Raw genomic sequence first — 16,363 nt, 5'->3', positions numbered from 1 at the left:
AGTGAGGAGGACCAGACACGTCGTATATGACCATCTAAAGTCTATTGATGCTGACATCTTCTTCTTACAGGAGACACGTTTAAATACTCAAGGACTGTTACGTGAAGCAGAGCGTGAATGGCGGTCTGGTCCATCCTTTTGGTCACTGGCTGTGGAACCAAGTGCCGGGGTCTCTATCCTCTTTACCACCAATGATGTAACTGTACATAGGCTAACAGAGGTATTGATGGGAAGGTGCCTAATGCTAGAAGTTACTATTCGGGGTAGAAGGCTCCGACTCATTAATATCTATGGTTCACAGACAGTGACTGAAAGGGTTAACCTTTATAATGAAGTGAAGCCATATCTCTTTACATCTGTCCCTGTCATCTTGGCTGGAGATTTTAATGCCTCCAGAACAACTAGTGACAGATCCTCTAATAGACCTCTAACACGAGACTCCAAGGTCTTAAACCAAATCATTCTACAGGCCGGGTTGTCAGATGTGTTTGTGCAGGGTGGTCGGAAGGCAAAGTTTACCTATTTTTGTGGTGGAAGAAGCAGTAGGATAGATTTGGCTCTGGTTAGTCCTACAGAGACGATTGGTGAGAAAGATGAAAAGATCGTCCCTTATTCTGACCATCTGGCCTTATATTTCTGTTTGGGTGTCACACAGGGTCCTGAGACAGGTAGAGGGTTGTGGAGACTGAATTCCAGTCTATTAGAGGATCCTTCTGTGCAGAGGCAGGTTCACTCTCTTATACAGGGTCAACTAGAGAGGGTGGACTTCTATGATGATATGGCCGCCTGGTGGGAGGATGTCAAGGATGAGATCAGAACCCTCTTAAAGAGACTGTCAGTTATAAAGGGGAAGAGTAAGTATGGCCAGTATCTCAAGCTGCGCAAAGAATTGGAGTCACTATATTCGGCGGGTGGGGACCAACAAAGGATAGACCGGCTGAAATCTGAGATAAGGCAGTATCAGTACAGCAGGTATACCTCCCTGGTTCTTGAAAGGGATTATGGGTCCTTAGGGTCTCCTGATCCCTTTGAGAATTGCCGGGAGCGGGTGGCAAATAAATCTGTCACCGGTCTCACTGACTCCCAGGGTGTTTTGCAGGAATCTCGGGAGGGTATCCTGGGGGTGGTGAGATCGTACTATGCTGACTTGTTTCAGAGGAAGGTTTTGGATAGAGACAAGATGACCCAATTCTTGGAGACAACTGCGCTCCCTGATACTAATGATTTGGACTTTTCTCCTTTGACAGCAGAATTGACGGTGGCAGAGGTCAAAGAGGCCATTGATAAGTTACATGTGAAGAAGGCACCAGGTCCAGATGGGATAACAGCAGAATTCTATAAGACATTCAGAGACCTCTTGGCCCCAATCCTCGTGGATGTTTACACAAATTGTCTAGAAAGTCACCTGATGCCTCCATCCATGAGAGTGTCCTCGCTGATTCTGCTGTCTAAAGGTAAAGAGCCGAGTGACATCAAGAACTGGAGGCCGATTGCCCTCTTGAATGTCGACAGGAAGATTCTGGCAAAAATCCTGTTTTCTAGGTTAGTTTGTCTGTCCCCGGCACTGTTGGCAGGCTGTCAGTATGGCACAGTAAAAGGGCGGAACATCTCTGGGGCAGTGAGCTCCATAAGGGAGATGTTTGAGAGATGTAAAGCCCTGAGGTGTGGGAGATATGTTGTGAGTCTTGACCAGGCTAAAGCCTTTGACAGAGTAGATCACGAGTATCTATGGGCCACTTTGTCAAAGTACGGTATTCCAGGACAATTCATCGATTGGCTGAAGACTTTGTATTGTGAGGCTGAGAGCTTTCCTCTGATCAATGGTTGGCAGGGTGACACGTTCAGGGTTGAGGCGGGGGTGAGACAAGGTTGCCCACTGAGTCCGCTGCTGTATGTGTTTGCCTTAGACCCGTTTCTGAGGTCACTGTAGGAGTGTGGTTTTCAGGGGGTGCCGGTCCCCCACTGCCTGCCCCTGAGTGTTGTTGCCTACGCGGATGATGTGACTGTAGTGATATCTGAGCCTCGTGAGGTGGAGATGTTGTCTGCGGCCATCAGAAGTTACTCGGAGGCCTCAGGGTCTCTGGTCAACCTTGAGACGAGTCAAGCTCTCTGGATATCTGATTCTGATCCAGACTTTGATCTGCCCCAATTTGTGAGAGCCTCCTCCTATATTAAAATCCTAGGGGTCAAATTCGGGAGGGACGATAACGCCAAATTAAATTGGGAAGAGAAGTTGGAAGCCGGAAATGCAAAGGTTCAGCGATGGAAGAACTGGAGGCTGACCTATAGAGAAAGGGTTAAAATGTTGAAGACTTACCTGGTCCCCGTCTTTTTGTATGTCTCTGTTGTTTTTCCTTTGCCAGAATCTTTCTCTGCTCGGCTCTTTAGCCTGTTTTTCCAAATGTTCTGGGGGAACAGGTTGAACCTGATAAAAAGAGAGGTCACCTACCTACAGAGGAGAGAGGGTGGGTTGTATATGCTGAATCCAAGGGTGTTCTTTGACTCCATGTTTCTAAAAGTTAATTTTGGTTGCATGGACTCAAACAGCTCTCTGTGGGCGAATAGTATCAGGGACTGGATATTGCCTTTTGCAGAGTCTTGGGTGCGAGGCGGCAGTCTCAAGAGGGGGAGATGGACGCGTGACTACCTCCCCCCGTACCTGGAATACGGGCTCAGATGTCTGAAGAGATGGCGCATTGAGAAGTCCTATATAGAGATTAAGCCAAGGAAGGATCTATACTTAAGGGTTTGTAGGGCTTTCTTCTGCTCTCCACTTGCCTTGAGGGACTGTGTGACCAGCACTTTACAAGAAAGTCTTAAGTTCCTCAATGGGAAACGACTCCCCGCAAAATTCTTTGACATAGCTTGGCTGTCGCTCCATGGGAGGCTCTTTGTCAGGGGTAACCTGAAATATCTAAGTGTCTCAGATAGGAACTGTCCTCTGGGTTGTCAGCAGGAGGAGACTATGGAGCATTTCATATCTGACTGCAGGGGCGGGAGGAGGATATGGGAAGAAGTGTCCAGTAAGCTGAACATCCCATTACTGCAGAACCTGACGTATCCTGACATCATATATGCTGTACCATCCAGTAACAGGACTGTAGACAGGGGGACAATGTACATAATTATAACAATCATTAAATATTACCATTGGCACATGAGAACTAGAGTGTCCATACACAACGAGCCATTCCACCACATCACAGCAGTAAGACAGATCATGTCCGAGCTCCAGTGGGTAAAGTCATTAGAGATACGGAGAAACCAAAATAATGGGAAATTATGGAGGAATGTCTCTTTGGTTTAACACAGATGATGTCATGTTATTTTATTAAATTTTTTGTGTTTTTCCTTTTCCAGCAAATGTGGACTTTCTAAGTTTAATATTACTCTGTACATACTCTAGTTGAGTAGTCATTGTGTGTACAATGCTTGTAATTTTTGTTTTGCATTGTAAGAATTTGTTAATTGTAATTTTGTTTGTTTTCACAATAAAAATTGCCTCCTATATACAAGAATATAACTACTATAATACTGCCCACTATATACAAGAATATAACTACTATAATACTGCTCCTATATACAAGAATATAACTACTATAATACTGCTCCTATATACAAGAATATAACTACTATAATACTGTCCCCTATATACAAGAATATAACTACTATAATACTGCTCCTATATACAAGAATATAACTACTATAATACTGCCTCCTATATACAAGAATATAACTACTGTAATACTGCTCCTATATACAAGAATATAACTACTATAATACTGCTCCTATATACAAGAATATAACTACTATAATACTGCTCCTATATACAAGAATATATCTACTATAATACTGTTCCTATATACAAGAATATAACTACTATAATACTGCCTCCTATACACAAAAATATAACTACTATAATACTGCTCCTATATACAAGAATATAACTACTATAATACTGCCCCTATATACAAGAATATAACTACTATAATACTGCCCCTATATACAACAATATAACTACTAGAATACTGCTCCTATATACAAGAATATAACTACTATAATACTGCCTCCTATACACAAGAATATAACTACTATAATACTGCCTCCTATACACAAGAATATAACTACTATAATACTGCTCCTATATACAAGAATATAACTACTATAATATCACCCCCTATATACAAGAATATAACTTCTATAATACTGCTCCTATATACAAGAATATAACTACTATAATACTGCCCACTATATACAAGAATATAACTACTATAATACTGCCTCCTATACACAAGAATATAACTACTATAATACTGCTCCTATATACAAGAATATAACTACTATAATATCACCCCCTATATACAAGAATATAACTTCTATAATACTGCTCCTATATACAAGAATATAACTACTATAATACTGCTCCTATATACAAGAATATGACTACTATAATACTGCTCCTATATATACAAGAATATAACTACTATAATACTGCCTCCTATATACAAGAATATAACTACTATAATACTGCCCCCTATATACAAGAATATAACTACTATAATACTGCTCCTATATACAAGAATATAACTACTATAATACTGCCCACTATATACAAGAATATAACTACTATAGTACTGCTCCTATATACAAGAATATAACTACTATAATACTGCCCACTATATACAAGAATATAACTACTATAATACTGCCCACTATATACAAGAATATAACTACTATAATACTGCTCCTGTATGTAAGAATATTTGTTCTCTCTCTCAGATGTAGGTATATAGTTTGGGGTGGCGGTATATAGTGACATTGCTGTTGGATTATGGAGCCGGCGCATGAGGCAGGGCACTATATTTAGTGGGTGTTTATCTCCCTGTAGTCGTAGTCGGGGTGGGGGGTGGCGGTAATAACATGCAGCATAGATATCACATATTTACCTGACGACACCCACAAATATAGCATTAATGAGATATCTGCTGTATACATTGTATATGTTCTGACTCCCCTATATGTGTGTAGATATATATATGTTACACCTGCAGTCTCCCTATTGTTCTTCTCTAAATTCGTTGTATCTGGTAATTTGTTGTATCCGGTAATTTGTTGTATGTGGTAATTTGTTGTATCTGGTAATTTGTTGTATGTGGTAATTTGTTGTATCTGGTAATTTGTTGTATCTGGTAATTTGTTGTATCTGGTAATTTGTTGTATCTGGTAATTTGTTGTATGTAGTAATTTGTTGTATCCGGTAATTTGTTGTATCTGGTAATTTGTTGTATCTGGTAATCTGTTGTATGTGGTAATTTGTTGTATGTGGTAATTTGTTGTATGTGGTAATTTGTTGTATGTGGTAATTTGTTGTATCCGGTAATTTGTTGTATCCGGTAATTTGTTGTATCCGGTAATTTGTTGTATCCGGTAATTTGTTGTATCTGGTAATTTGTTGTATGTAGTAATTTGTTGTATCCGGTAATTTGTTGTATCTGGTAATTCGTTGTATCTGGTAATTTGTTGTATCTGGTAATTTGTTGTATCTGGTAATTTGTTGTATGTGGTAATTTGTTGTATCCGGTAATTTGTTGTATGTGGTAATTTGTTGTATCTGGTAATTTGTTGTATGTGGTAATTTGTTGTATCTGGTAATTTGTTGTATCTGGTAATTTGTTGTATCTGGTAATTTGTTGTATCTGGTAATTTGTTGTATGTAGTAATTTGTTGTATCCGGTAATTTGTTGTATCTGGTAATTTGTTGTATCTGGTAATCTGTTGTATGTGGTAATTTGTTGTATGTGGTAATTTGTTGTATGTGGTAATTTGTTGTATGTGGTAATTTGTTGTATCTGGTAATTTGTTGTATCCGGTAATTTGTTGTATCCGGTAATTTGTTGTATCTGGTAATTTGTTGTATGTAGTAATTTGTTGTATCCGGTAATTTGTTGTATCTGGTAATTCGTTGTATCTGGTAATTTGTTGTATCTGGTAATTTGTTGTATCTGGTAATTTGTTGTATGTGGTAATTTGTTGTATCCGGTAATTTGTTGTATGTGGTAATTTGTTGTATCCGGTAATTTGTTGTATCCGGTAATTTGTTGTATCCGGTAATTTGTTGTATCCGGTAATTTGTTGTATCCGGTAATTTGTTGTATGTGGTAATTTGTTGTATCCGGTAATTCGTTGTATCCGGTAATTTGTTGTATGTGGTAATTTGTTGTATGTGGTAATTTGTTGTATGTGGTAATTTGTTGTATCCGGTAATTTGTTGTATCTGGTAATTTGTTGTATCCGGTAATTTGTTGTATGTGGTAATTTGTTGTATCCGGTAATTTGTTGTATGTGGTAATTTGTTGTATCCGGTAATTTGTTGTATGTGGTAATTTGTTGTATGTGGTAATTTGTTGTATGTGGTAATCTGTTGTATGTGGTAATTTGTTGTATCTGGTAATCTGTTGTATGTGGTAATTTGTTGTATGTGGTAATTTGTTGTATCTGGTAATTCGTTGTATCCGGTAATTTGTTGTATCCGGTAATTTGTTGTATGTGGTAATTTGTTGTATCTGGTAATTTGTTGTATCTGGTAATTTGTTGTATGTGGTAATTTGTTGTATCCGGTAATTTGTTGTATCCGGTAATTTGTTGTATGTGGTAATTTGTTGTATCCGGTAATTTGTTGTATGTGGTAATTTGTTGTATGTGGTAATTTGTTGTATGTGGTAATTTGTTGTATCTGGTAATTTGTTGTATCCGGTAATTTGTTGTATGTGGTAATTTGTTGTATGTGGTAATCTGTTGTATGTGGTAATTTGTTGTATCTGGTAATCTGTTGTATGTGGTAATTTGTTGTATGTGGTAATTTGTTGTATCTGGTAATTCGTTGTATCCGGTAATTTGTTGTATCCGGTAATTTGTTGTATGTGGTAATTTGTTGTATCTGGTAATTTGTTGTATCTGGTAATTTGTTGTATGTGGTAATTTGTTGTATCCGGTAATTTGTTGTATCTGGTAGTTTGTTGTATCCGGTAATTTGTTGTATCCGGTAATTTGTTGTATCCGGTAATTTGTTGTATCCGGTAATTTGTTGTATCCGGTAATTTGTTGTATCCGGTAATTTGTTGTATCTGTTGGGAAGAGTTTTATTTAATTGTAGAAGTTGAATCTAAAGGGAGTTTTATCCTGATCGGTGAAATTGCATCTGGTGGGAGAAGTTATCCTGATCGGAGTAGTTGTTTCTGATGGGAGTAGTTGTTGTATCTAATAGGTGTAGCTGTATCTGATGGGAGTAGGTTTTCTGATGGAGGTAGTTGTATCTGATGTGAGTAGTTATCCTGATGGGAGGAGTTATGCTGATGGGAGTAGTTATCCTGATGGGAGTAGTTATCCTGATGGGAGGAGTTATGCTGATGGGAGGAGTTATCCTGATGGGATTAGTAGTATCTGATGGGAGTAGTAGTATTTGATTAGTGTAGTAGTATCTCATGGGAGTAGTAGTTGTGTTGGATGGGAGTAGTTATCCTGATGGGAATAGTTGTCTCTGATGAGAACAGTTGTTTCTGATGGGAGGAGTTATCCTGATGGGAGTAGTAATAGTATCTGATAGGAGTAGTTGTATCTGATCAGTGTAGTTGTACCTGATGGGAGTAGTAGTATGTGATGGGAGTAGTTATCCTGATGGGAGTAGTAATAGTATCTGATAGGAGTAGTTGTATATTAGCATTGTAGTTGTACCTGCTGGGAGTAGTAGTTGTATCTGATCAGTGTAGTTGTGCCTGATGGGAGTAGTAGTTGTATCTGATCAGTGTAGTTGTACCTGATGGGAGTAGTAGTATGTGATGGCAGTAGTTTTCCTGATTGGAGTAGTAGTATCTGATAGGAGTTGTTGTATCTGATCAGTGTAGTTGTATCTGATGGGAGTAGTAGTTGTATCTGATGGGAGTAGTAGCTGTACCTGATGGGAGTAGTAGTATGTGATGGGAGTAGTTATTCTGATGGGAGTAGTAGTTGTATCTGATAGTAGTTGTACCTGATGGGAGTAGAAGTATGTGATGGGAGTAGTTATCCTGATGGGAGTAGTAGTTTTATCTGATAGGAGTAGTAGTATATGATAGGAGTAGTAGTATCTGATCAGTGTAGTTGTTCTTGATGGGAGTAGTAGTATGTGATGGGAGTAGTTATCCTGATGAGAGTAGTAGTAGTAGTATCTCATAGGAGTAGTTGTATCTGATGGGAGTAGTAGTATGTGATGGGAGTAGTAGTATGTGATGGGAGTAGTTGTATCTGATCAGTGTAGTTGTACCTGATGGGAGTAGTAGTAGTATCTGATAGGAGTAGTTGTATCTGATGAGTGTAGTTGTACCTGATGGGAGTAGTAGTAGTAGTATATGATAGGAGTAGTTGTATCTGATCAGTGTAGTTGTACCTGATGGGAGTAGTAGTAGTAGTATCTGATAGGAGTAGTTGTATCTGATGAGAGTAGTAGTAGTAGTATCTCATAGGAGTAGTTGTATCTGATGGGAGTAGTAGTATGTGATGGGAGTAGTTATCCTGATGAGAGTAGTAGTAGTAGTATCTCATAGGAGTAGTTGTATCTGATGGGAGTAGTAGTATGTGATGGGAGTAGTAGTATGTGATGGGAGTAGTTGTATCTGATCAGTGTAGTTGTACCTGATGGGAGTAGTAGTAGTAGTAGTAGTAGTATCTGATAGGAGTAGTTGTATCTGATGAGAGTAGTAGTAGTAGTATCTCATAGGAGTAGTTGTATCTGATGGGAGTAGTAGTATGTGATGGGAGTAGTAGTATGTGATGGGAGTAGTAGTATGTGATGGGAGTAGTTGTATCTGATCAGTGTAGTTGTACCTGATGGGAGTAGTAGTAGTAGTATATGATAGGAGTAGTTGTATCTGATGAGTGTAGTTGTACCTGATGGGAGTAGTAGTAGTATCTGATAGGAGTAGTTGTATCTGATCAGTGTAGTTGTACCTGATGGGAGTAGTAGTAGTAGTAGTATATGATAGGAGTAGTTGTATCTGATGAGTGTTGTTGTACCTGATGGGAGTAGTAGTAGTAGTATCTGATAGGAGTAGTTGTATCTGATCAGTGTAGTTGTACCTGATGGGAGTAGTAGTAGTAGTATCTGATAGGAGTAGTTGTATCTGATCAGTGTAGTTGTACCTGATGGGAGTAGTAGTAGTAGTATATGATAGGAGTAGTTGTATCTGATCAGTGTAGTTGTACCTGATGGGAGTAGTAGTTGTGTCTCTTACCTGTGGCCCCGGTCGTGCACTTGTCTTCACTCTAAGGAGTTGTAAGACGTGATCTCAGGTACCTGCTCAGGCTCCGCCCCTCTGTCACCTTCTTAAAGGAAAATTACCGGAAAATGAAGGAGAAGAAATGAAATTGGAGTCAGTGAGAAGTGACAACCAATCAGATCGCTGCTTTCATATTGTCGTGTTTATTAAGTGTTAGAGCTGTCATGTGATCGGTTGCTATGGGAGATGGATGGAAGAGCTGGATGATAGAAGGTAAAATGGCTGCCAGGAGGGTCCCATGGGGGTCACACAGCTCCATATGATTCCTGAACTAAATCATACACATATATACCGTCTCCTCATACACATATATACCGTCTCCTCATACACATATATACCGTCTCCTCATACATATATATACCGTCTCCTCATACATATATATATATATATACAGTCTCCTCACACATATATATACCGTCTCCTCATACACATATATACCGTCTCCTCATACACATATATACCGTCTCCTCATACATATATATACCGTCTCCTCATACATATATATATATATATATATACAGTCTCCTCACACATATATATACCGTCTCCTCATACACATATATACCGTCTCCTCATACACATATATACCGTCTCCTCATACATATATATATATATATATACAGTCTCCTCACACATATATATACCGTCTCCTCATACACATATATACCGTCTCCTCATACACATATATACCGTCTCCTCATACATATATATATACAGTCTCCTCACACATATATATACCGTCTCCTCATACATATATACCGTCTCCTCACACATATATATACCGTCTCCTCATACACATATATAGTCTCCTCACACATATATACCGTCTCCTCATACATATATATACCGTCTCCTCATACATATATATACCGTCTCCTCATACATATATATACAGTCTCCTCACACATATATATACCGTCTCCTCATACATATATATACAGTCTCCTCACACATATATATACCGTCTCCTCATACATATATATACCATCTCCTCATACATATATATACAGTCTCCCCATACACATATATACAGTCTCCTCATACACATATACAGTCTCCTCATACATATATATGTATATATATATATATATATATATATATATACAGTCTCCTTACACATATATATACCGTCTCCTCATACACATATATACGTCTCCTCATACATATATATACAGTCTCCTCACACATATATATACCGTCTCATCATACATATATATACAGTCTCCTCACACATATATATACCGTCTCCTCATACATATATATATAGTCTCCTCATACACATATATATACCGTCTCCTCATACACATATATAGTCTCCTCACACATATATACCATCTCCTCACACATATATACCGTCTCCTCACACATATATATACCGTCTCCTCATACATATATATACAGTCTCCTCATACATATATATATATATATATACAGTCTCCTCACACATATATATACCGTCTCCTCATACACATATATACCGTCTCCTCATACACATATATACCGTCTCCTCACACATACATATACAGTCTCCTCATACATATATATATACCGTCTCCTCATACACATATATAGTCTCCTCACACATATATACCGTCTCCTCACACATATATATATACAGTCTCCTCACACATATATACCGTCTCCTCACACATATATACCGTCTCCTCACACATATATACCGTCTCCTCACACATATATACAGTCTCCTCACACATATATACAGTCTCCTCACACATATATACCGTCTCCTCACACATATATACCGTCTCCTCATACATATATATACCGTCTCCTCACACATATCTACAGTTTCCTCACACATATATACCGTCTCCTCACACATATATACCGTCTCCTCACACATATATACCGTCTCCTCACACATATATATACCGTCTCCTCACACATATATATACCGTCTCCTCACACATATATATACCGTCTCCTCACACATATATATACCGTCTCCTCACACATATATATACCGTCTCCTCACACATATATATACCGTCTCCTCACACATATATATACCGTCTCCTCACACATATATACCGTCTCCTCACACATATATACCGTCTCCTCACACATATATACAGTTTCCTCATACATATATATACCGTCTCCTCACACATATATATACCGTCTCCTCACACATATATATACCGTCTCCTCATACACATATATACCGTCTCCTCACACATATATACAGTTTCCTCATACATATATATACCGTCTCCTCACACATATATATACCGTCTCCTCACACATATATATACCGTCTCCTCACACATATATATACCGTCTCCTCACACATATATACCGTCTCCTCACACATATATACAGTTTCCTCATACATATATATACCGTCTCCTCACACATATATATACCGTCTCCTCAGACACATATATACCGTCTCCTCACACACATATATACCGTCTCCTCACACACATATATACCGTCTCCTCACACACATATATACCGTCTCCTCAGACACATATATACAGTCTCCTCACACATATATACCGTCTCCTCACACATATATACCGTCTCCTCATACACATATATACCGTCTCCTCATACACACATATATACAGTCTCCTCATACATATATACAGTCTCCTCATACATATATACCGTCTCCTCACACATATATACCGTCTCCTCACACATATATACCGTCTCCTCACACATATATATACCGTCTCCTCATACACACATATATACAGTCTCCTCATACACATATATACCGTCTCCTCATACACATATATACCGTCTCCTCATACACATATATACCGTCTCCTCACACATATATACCGTCTCCTCACACATATATACAGTTTCCTCACACATATATACCGTCTCCTCACACACATATATACCGTCTCCTCACACACATATATACCGTCTCCTCACACACATATATACCGTCTCCTCACACACATATATACCGTCTCCTCAGACACATATATACCGTCTCCTCAGACACATATGTACCGTCTCCTCAGACACATAAATACCGTCTCCTCACACATATATACCGTCTCCTCACACATATATACAGTCTCCTCACACATATATATACCGTCTCCTCATACACACATATATACCGTCTCCTCATACACATATATACCGCCTCCTCATACACATATATACCGTCTCCTCATACACATATATACCGTCTCCTCATACACATATATACCGTCTCCTCATACACATATATACCGTCTCCTCATACACATATATACCGTCTCCTCACACATATATACAGTTTCCTCACACATATATACCGTCTCCTCATACATATATACCGTCTCCTCATACACATTTATACCGTCTCCTCACACATATATATACACCGTCTCCTCACACATATATACAGTTTCCTCACACATATATACCGTCTCCTCACACACATATATACATACCGTCTCCTCACACATATATACAGTTTCCTCACACATATATACCGTCTCCTCACACACATATATACCGTCTCCTCATACATATATACAGTTTCCTCACACATATATACCGTCTCCTCATACACATATATACCGTCTCCTCATACACATATATACCGTCTCCTCATACATATATATACCGTCTCCTCACACATATATACCGTCTCCTCACACATACATACTGTCTCCTCACACATACATACTGTCTCCTCATACATATATATATATACAGTCTCCTCACACATATATACTGTCTCCTCATAAATATATATACCGTCTCCTCACACATATATACCGTCTCCTCATACACACATATACCGTCTCCTCACACATATATATACACCGTCTCCTCATACACATATATACCATCTCCTCATACATATATACCGTCTCCTCATACACATATATACCGTCTCCTCATACACATATAGTCTCCTCACACATATATACCGTCTCCTCATACACATATATACCGTCTCCTCATACACATATATACCGTCTCCTCATACACATATATACCGTCTCCTCATACATATATATAGTCTCCTCATACATATATACAGTCTCCTCATACATATATATAGTCTCCTCATACATATATATACCGTCTCCTCATACATATATACCGTCTCCTCATACATATATATAGTCTCCTCATACATATATACAGTCTCCTCATACATATATACCGTCTCCTCATACATATACAGTCTCCTCATACATATATACCGTCTCCTCATACATATATACCGTCTCCTAATGGGAGCGCTGTATACCGATCTATAATGGGAGCGCTGTATACTGATCTATAATGGGAGCGCCGTATACTGATCTATAATGGGAGCGCTGTATACCGATCTATAATGGGAGCGCTGTATACTGATCTATAATGGGAGCGCTGTATACTGATTTATAATGGGAGCGCTGTATACCGATCTATAATGGGAGCGCCGTATACCGATCTATAATGGGAGCGCCGTATACCGATCTATAATGGGAGCGCTGTATACGGATCTATAATGGGAGCGCTGTATACTGATCTATAATGGGAGCGCTGTATACCGATCTATAATGGGAGCGCTGTATACCGATCTATAATGGGAGCGCCGTATACCGATCTATAATGGGAGCGCCGTATACAGATCTATAATGGGAGCGCTGTATACCGATCTATAATGGGAGCGCTGTATACCGATCTATGATGGGAGCGCTGTATACCGATCTATAATGGGAGCGCCGTATACCGATCTATAATGGGAGCGCCGTATACCGATCTATAATGGGAGCGCCGTATACCGATCTATAATGGGAGCGCCGTATACCGATCTATAATGGGAGCGCCGTATACCGATCTATAATGGGAGAGCCGTATACCGATCTATAATGGGAGAGCCGTATACCGATCTATAATGGGAGCGCCGTATACCGATCTATGATGGGAGCGCCGTATACCGATCTATGATGGGAGCGCCGTATACCGATCTATGATGGGAGCGCCGTATACCGATCTATGATGGGAGCGCCGTATACCGATCTATGATGGGAGCGCCGTATACCGATCTATGATGGGAGCGCCGTATACCGATCTATGATGGGAGCGCCGTATACCGATCTATGATGGGAGCGCCGTATACCGATCTATGATGGGAGCGCCGTATACCGATCTATGATGGGAGCGCCGTATACCGATCTATGATGGGAGCGCCGTATACCGATCTATGATGGGAGCGCCGTATACCGATCTATGATGGGAGCGCCGTATACCGATCTATGATGGGAGCGCCGTATACCGATCTATAATGGGAGCGCCGTATACCGATCTATAATGGGAGCGCCGTATACCGATCTATAATGGGAGCGCCGTATACCGATCTATAATGGGAGCGCCGTATACCGATCTATAATGGGAGCGCCGTATACCGATCTATAATGGGAGCGCCGTATACCGATCTATAATGGGAGCGCCGTATACCGATCTATAATGGGAGCGCCGTATACCGATCTATAATGGGAGCGCCGTATACCGATCTATAATGGGAGCGCCGTATACCGATCTATAATGGGAGCGCCGTATACCGATCTATAATGGGAGCGCCGTATACCGATCTATAATGGGAGCGCCGTATACCGATCTATAATGGGAGCGCCGTATACCGATCTATAATGGGAGCGCCGTATACCGATCTATAATGGGAGCGCCGTATACCGATCTATAATGGGAGCGCTGTATACTGATCTATAATGGGAGCGCTGTATACCGATCTATAATGGGAGCGCCGTATACCGATCTATAATGGGAGCGCCGTATACCCATCTATAATGGGAGCGCTGTATACTGATCTATAATGGGAGCGCTGTATACCGATCTATAATGGGAGCGCCGTATACCGATCTATAATGGGAGCGCTGTACATCTGACCTAATTCTCTATTCAGAGATGAGGGTTTGTTACAGTGTCTGACTGTAATACATATTCCAAGATGGCGCCATCACACACACAATTTGTCCCGCAAAGAAGAAGAAAAAAAAGGCACACGAAAAAAAAAGTTATTACTGTCAGAAAATGGAGAAAACAGATTGCAGACGGCGCAGATGGTTTTCGCCGCCTCCACCTGTGACTGAAGAATGAGGCCATTTATCCCGGGAAGATTATATATCGTAATCCTCAGAAATTGGCGCTTATTACGTTACAGGACATTTATATAAGTGCGGATCAGAGGTGAGAAGGTTCCCGGTCAGACAAGGTGTCAGATCCTCTGCGGATAAAGTGACCAACACCTGAAACCTGACGCTGCGCGAGAAATAGACGATTCTTCACGTTCGCTGCTCATTTCTACATGGACACAGTCAGTAAATTGCTGATGATGGATGCACGGTCCCTATTATAGGACTGATCTGCTGGATACATTATATCCATGACATCATATTCTAACATGTTTTCAACATAATATAGTGTGCGGATCATCTAATCTCTTATCCAGAGCTGCACTCACTATTCTGCTGTTACTTCATGTCTTATCCTCCAGAGCTGCACTCACTATTCTGCTGTTACATCACATCTTATCCTCCAGAACTGCACTCACTATTCTGCTGTTACATCATGTCTTATCCTCCAGAGTTGCACTCACTATTCTGCTGTTACCTCGTCTTATCCTCCAGAGCTGCACTCAATATTCTGCCGTTACATCATGTCTTATCCTCCAGAGTTGCACTCACTATTCTGCTGTTACCTCGTCTTATCCTCCAGAGCTGCACTCAATATTCTGCTGTTACATCATGCCTTAGCTCCCCAGAGCTGCACTCACTATTCTGCTGTTACATCATGTCTTATCCTCCAGAGCTGCACTCACTATTCTGCTGTTACATCATGTCTTATCCTCCAGAGCTGCACTCACTATTCTGCTGTTACATCATGTCTTATCCTCCAGAGCTGCACTCACTATTCTGCTGTTACATCATGTCTTATCCTCCAGAGCTGCACTCACTATTCTGCTGTTACATCATGTCTTATCCTCCAGAGCTGCACTCACTATTCTGCTTTTACATCATGTCTTATCCTCCAGAGCTGCACTCACTATTCTGCTGTTACAT

General features: G+C 40.0%; 2 protein-coding genes across 3 annotated transcripts in view; one reads left to right on the top strand and one right to left on the bottom strand.

Annotated features, from left to right (window-relative positions):
• SVOPL (SVOP like) overlaps positions 1-9,404 on the bottom strand; it is a 28,292-nt gene extending 18,888 nt beyond the window's left edge. For both annotated transcript variants that reach the window (XM_056517980.1, XM_056517981.1), the window contains exon 1: positions 9,267-9,404. The gene's annotated coding sequence lies outside the window, so the exon portion shown is untranslated. The remainder of the gene's footprint in view (positions 1-9,266) is intronic.
• Positions 9,405-9,447: 43 nt separating this feature from the next.
• Positions 9,448-16,363, top strand: part of TMEM213 (transmembrane protein 213) — a 47,143-nt gene continuing 40,227 nt past the window's right edge. The window contains exon 1 of the mRNA XM_056517985.1: positions 9,448-9,524. The gene's annotated coding sequence lies outside the window, so the exon portion shown is untranslated. The remainder of the gene's footprint in view (positions 9,525-16,363) is intronic.

The sequence above is a fragment of the Hyla sarda genome, chromosome 4 (genome assembly GCF_029499605.1).
Source record: "Hyla sarda isolate aHylSar1 chromosome 4, aHylSar1.hap1, whole genome shotgun sequence".
Lineage (NCBI taxonomy): Eukaryota > Metazoa > Chordata > Amphibia > Anura > Hylidae > Hyla > Hyla sarda.
Note: the sequence above shows the minus strand (reverse complement) of the source record. Positions and strands in the feature narration are given on the sequence as shown.